Source organism: Bison bison, unplaced genomic scaffold (genome assembly GCF_000754665.1).
Source record: "Bison bison bison isolate TAMUID 2011002044 unplaced genomic scaffold, Bison_UMD1.0 scf7180017864209, whole genome shotgun sequence".
NCBI lineage: Eukaryota > Metazoa > Chordata > Mammalia > Artiodactyla > Bovidae > Bison > Bison bison.
Genome location: NW_011494781.1, coordinates 2612725 through 2618448, shown reverse-complemented (window position 1 = coordinate 2618448; position 5724 = coordinate 2612725). Strand labels below are relative to the sequence as shown.

Below are 5724 nucleotides of genomic sequence, written 5' to 3'. Positions count from 1 at the left end.
TTAGAATAAAAAATATTAAAATAACTTGAAAGTCTATTTCATTGGCAACTTAGAATTTTATTTTTAAACTTTGAAATTTGAAAACAAGACAGCCTATCTTGAATAATAAAGTTTCCCAATGCTAAATGTGCCCATCTGGAGCTTTTTTTTTTGCCTGAAGTACAAAAGCCAACTTTCTAAAACTCCTAGATAAGGACAGTACTGTTCTGATGATCTGTGATTAGATGAACTGATCAATCTCAGTCAGTAACACCCCTTTTTTATTCCTTGGTTTAAAATATTCTAGAAAAGACTCATTTTTCTAGTCTTACATAGACAATTTCATTCTCAAGTCTCCTGAGAGGTGTATGCTGTATACAAGAATCCATATTTATCCTTCTCACTTACATACACTTCACAAATTGGATGGACACACTCATTATATTTATTCACTATCAGGAAGGAGATGATTAGCATTGAGCTGTAAGTACATTCTAATTATCTTGAAGAGCTCACTCATGTTGACACGATCAGGCACCAGGAATTTTATTTTATCCAGGACCAGAAGCTGTTTCTCAGCTTTGTATTTTTCTATTATTACCAAGATTTTGGCAGGATGCTGCTCTGGGATAAGTTGAACATCTTCTACTCTTTGTTTGAAGGTTCTGAGCTGTTAGAAGGTTTTCTCCTGCAATAGCAACTTCTCTTATGTCTCCTCAGCCCGCAGTCATCCCACTGTATTTTATTTGTACCTTTTTAAAATCTGGCAACCCATTCCGGGACTCTTGCCTGGAAAATCCCATGGATGGAGGGGCCTGGTGGGCTGCAGTCCATGGGGTCGCTAGGAGTCGGACACGACTGAGCGACTTCACTTTCACTTTTCACTTTAATGCATTGGAGAAGTAAATGGCAACCCACTCCAGTGTTCTTGCCTGAAGAATCTCAGGGACGGGGGAGCCTGGTGGGCTGCCATCTATGGGGTCCCACAGAGTCGGACACGACTGAAGTGACTTAGCAGCAGCAGCGAATCTTGTTTTAGAGTCTTTATTTGTATTTTGTTTGTTTGTTTTTGCTGTTTTGCATCTGGAGCAGCAATTCTCAAACATTATGTGCATCAAAATCACCCCCAAAACTTGTTAGAACAGAGTGCCTGACCTCACACCCAGAATGTCTAGGGTCCAAGAACTTTGATCATGCTCTCAAGTAATGATGCATGGTACAAGGAAACACTTTGAGCACCAGAAGCTTTCACAAGACCCACAGTCTAGGTCCTTTGAAGGCAGGGGCCATGTCCCTGCATGGACCTTTCATTCATCTTTCATTCCGCACAGGATCCAACACAGTGACTTGTAAAGAGCTGTTCAGTAGGATGACTTCATTAGTAATGAATTTCTGGACTTCAAAGGTGTGTCACAGAAATTTCATACACATTAATATTCTAAGGAAGAATCAGAGTTACAGTGAAGAACCCACAAAGAGTGAAGGAGAGCTCGTGATCCATTCCGAAGTCAGCCTGCATCATCAGTGAATAAAGCAAAAGGGGAAAGTGTAAAGCTGGGTAATTTTCAATGTCAAACAGGCAGCAAGTGTTAGATTAATTATTTTAGCTATTATGCAAAAAAGTTTTTTTTAAACTATAGCCTATTTCCAAGTGATTAATAAATTCAGCAAGAGTGTTTTATTAATTACTACTAGGAAAGCCAATACAATTAATGTACATTCAAAAATTGTCAGACATGGAAGTTAAAAATCAGAGACCACCATGAGATGGGCAGTGGATGCCTGGCTTTGAGGCCCAGCTGTGCCCTTGATGCCCGTGTGCATTCAGGTACTCAGTTTCTTCTTATGTAGAATGGGTAGCAAAACAATCATGTCTGCTTTTGAGAGATAAGTCCTCAAAACAGTACCTGGCACACAGTAAGTGTTTGTTATATAAAACAAAATACTAGTAGAGAAATGTAAAGTGGTGCAGCTGCTATGAAAAAGAGTACAGAGACTCTTCAAAGAATTAAAAGTAGAACTGCCATATGATCCATCAATCCCACTTCTGGGTACTTACATGTATACCTGTGGCGGATTCATTTTGATATTTGGCAAAACTAATACAATTATGTAAAGTTTAAAAATAAAATAAAATTAAAAAAAAAATGAAAACAGGATCTCAAAGAGATATCTGTACCCCCCTGTTCATTGCAGTATTATTCATATTAGCCAAGGTATGGGAACAACCTAAGTAATCTCAATGGGTAAATGAATAAACAATATGTGGTCACCATATACAATATAGTATTATTCAGCCATAAAAAGCAAGGAAATCCTGCCATTTACAACAACATGGATTGACCTTGAGGGTGTAATGCTAAGTGAAATAAATCAGACAGAGAAAGTCAAACACTGTAAGATGTCACCTACATATGGGATCTAAAACAACAACAGCAAGTCAAAACAAAAACCAAATCCATAGAAACAGAGAAATGGTGGTGGGCAAGGGACTCAAAAGATTCAAACTTTCAGTGTTAAAATAAATAAATCCTGGCGCTATGTATATATAGCACAGTGACCATAGCTAATAATAACACTGTATATTGGAAAGTTGCTACGACAGTAGATCTTCAAAGCTCTCATTAAAAAACAACAGTAAAAAAATAAACTAATATGGAATCTTCTCAGGTTAGTCTATGCCTTTGGTGATCACATTTTGTCCACCTGAAATTTAGGACAAAGATGATAGATACTCAGGCCACTCCTGGGAATAAAAGGCTTTCCAAAAATTCTGTGATTCTCCAAACAGGGGTTACAGAAGCCAACGACAGTGTTTTGTGTACAGAGAATGTTCTGGACACCCCAGGTTGTCTGGTGTTCATATCTGTGTATTCCCAGCTCCTCTCTTCCATTTCCCCCAAATATCCTGCCACCCCAAGAATGGAGAGAGAATGAGAACAGGAAAGGTAAAACTCGTGTCTTCATCGGCTTTTTCAGTCATGATGTGAGTGGATTTTTGTGGAATGGAAGTAATTTCATGGTAATGTTCCCCACTGGAGCCCAAGAGAGCCTACATCTTGGACCTTAAGTTTCAGGGTGTTGGCTAGTGTGTATACACAGAATAACCAACGGAAACCCAACCAACACACAGGCAATCTCTCAGCAATGTTCTTCCTTTTAAAACATGTTAATGTTTCCACTGAGAGCCCTGGAATTTACTGTACATTTTTGCTTTTGCTTCTTATGGCAGCAAAGGGAGGCACTTACAAGTAAGAGACTCATAAAGTGCAAAAATCACTCAGAGATGATGTTTATCCAGCTGGACTTCTGCAGTGAGAAACACAATTCAAGAATACAACTGAAGGCAAGGAGCCAGTCCCAAATTATGGATGCAAAGATTGGACAAAGGCAGCAGAAAGGGAAAAGATCATGTGTCAGACTGCTAGTCTTCCTGCTACTTCTCATCTGGCAGTGTTGATCCCACTCATGGAGAAGGCAGCTGGCCCCCACAAGAAGCTCCAGAAACTGCCTACACCATCCTTTCTTCATGCTCAGACACACGTTCTGTCCTTCCTTCCTCCCTCCCTTCTTTCCTCCCTTCTTTCTTTCGTGCCTTCCTTCATTCCCTTCTTTCTTCCTTCCTTTCTTCCCTGCCTTCCTCTCTCTCTCCTTTCTTTCTTTCTGGATTTCTTTCTCTCTCTTTTACCCTTCTTCCTTTGTCTGAGCTATCTCTCTTGTTATAGAGATTCCCAAACATACACAAAAGTAATGAGAAACACATAACAACCCCCCCAGCTATCTATCACCTGCCTCAGGTATATCAACTCTGTGCCAGCCTCAACCTCCTAGCTGTCCACCCCAACTTTCCCTGCAGCCCAGTGTTTTCCTGCAGCATTTAAAAATAAAAATGTTACTCTTACATGTGTCATTATGTGTCTGTAAGAGAAACTTACTTTTTAAAAACCTAACCAGGCTTCCCTGGTGGCTCAGTGGTGAAGAATCTGCTTGCCAATGCAGGAGACATGGATTTGATCCCTGATCCAGGAAGATCCCACATGCCGTGGAATCCTGATCCAGGAAGAACCCACATGCCACGGAGCAACTAAGCATGTGCACCACAACTATTAAGCCTGTGCTGGACAGCCCGGGAGCCACAAATACTGAAGCCCAAGTGCCTAAAGTCCACGCTCCGCAACAAGAGGAGTCACTGCACATAACACCTAAAGAAAAGCCTGCATAGCAACGAAGACTTAGCACAGTCAAAAATAAATAAATAAAGTTTATTAAAAAAAAAAACTGAAATGCATTAGCATACTTTTCAAAATTAACTATATTTCCTTGAGATCAGTGTATTTAAAAATTTCTCAAAAAATGTTTTTATAGTTATTTTGTTCAAACAAACTCCAACCAACCTCTACATGGTGAATTTAGTTGAGAAGTTTCTCAGTCTTTTTCATCGTGTTTTCACGCCTCATGTCTGACCTGCCCAATTTCCCAATCTAGGTTTCGCTGAATTGTATCCTCACGGTTGTCAAAAGTTCAGGAAAAACAACAACAGAAGTAAAGTCAGTGAATCACTGAAGTACTAATTAGTAAGAGTTATAGGGAATTCTGCTCAATGTTACGTGGCAGCCTGGATGGGAGGGGAATTTGAGGGGCCTATGGGCACGTGTATATGTACAACTGAGTCGCTCTGCTGTCCACCTGAAACTATCACACCATTGTTAGTTGGTTATGCTCTAATACAAAGTAAAAAGTAAAAAAAAAAAAGTTTATTGTGTGCAGACCAAAAAGACAGTGTACAAACGGGGAGCACTCAAACCCAAAGGTGGTATATTGTTGTAAAGCAGTGTGAAGGCAGTGACTGTTTATTTTTCAGAGTAACTGATTAAAACATTAGAATTTTCTTGAATGAAAGGGAATTGGTTAATGGTTACCTCATAGCAACTGGGAGGAACAGTTCATATTTTTTGCTTATGATTTTCAGAGGCATAAGCAACAAGTGACCCAGGTCAAGTTACCCTCACTTGTCCTACAAAATCAGCTAAATAAAGCTTTGTTTGTATGACTAAACTGGTTTTGTCTGCTCAGGGAATTTTCAAGTCTGGTCTCTGTTTGAGTTTGATTTGAGCATGATTTAACTAACACATTCCTTTGCTCCCATAGTTTGGAGGTTTGTTTAGACTGGATTATGAACTTTTCAGTGTGAGTCGTCCATAGGTGGTGTTGGTGGTTCCTTTTGTACCACTAATGTTTTGTTACCCAGGTTTAGTGGATTTGAAATTAATCAGTAGTAAGCTGAGGTATTGTCATCCTGATCCACTCATCAAATGTTTCCCATCAGCCTCATGTTAATTACATTCATTTATTGCCCAGATCTGTTTTTCATTCAGTCAGTTCAGTTCAGTCACTCAGTCATGTCTGAGTCTTTGCGACCCCATGGACTAAAGCACGCCAAGCCACCCTGTCCATCACCAACTCCCGGAGTTTACTCAAACTCATGCCCATTGAGTCGGTGATGCCATTCAACCATCTCATCCTCTGTCGTCCCCTTCTCCTCCTGCCTTCAGTCTTTCCCAGCATCAGGGTCTTTTCAAATGAGTCAGTTCTTTGCAAATAGTGGCCAGAGTATTGGAGTTTCAGCTTCAGTATTAGTCCTTCCAATGAATATTCAGGACTGATTTCCATTAGGATGGATTGGTTGGATCTCCTTGCAGTCCAAGGGACTCTCAAGAGTCTTCTCCAACACCACTGTTCAAAAGC

At 40.1% G+C, this 5724-nt stretch overlaps 1 pseudogene; it reads right to left on the bottom strand.

The window, feature by feature from the left end:
* Positions 1 to 327: 327 nt before the first annotated feature.
* LOC104992087 lies at positions 328 to 1498 on the bottom strand (annotated as a pseudogene).
* Between the last annotated feature and the right edge of the window lie 4226 nt (positions 1499 to 5724).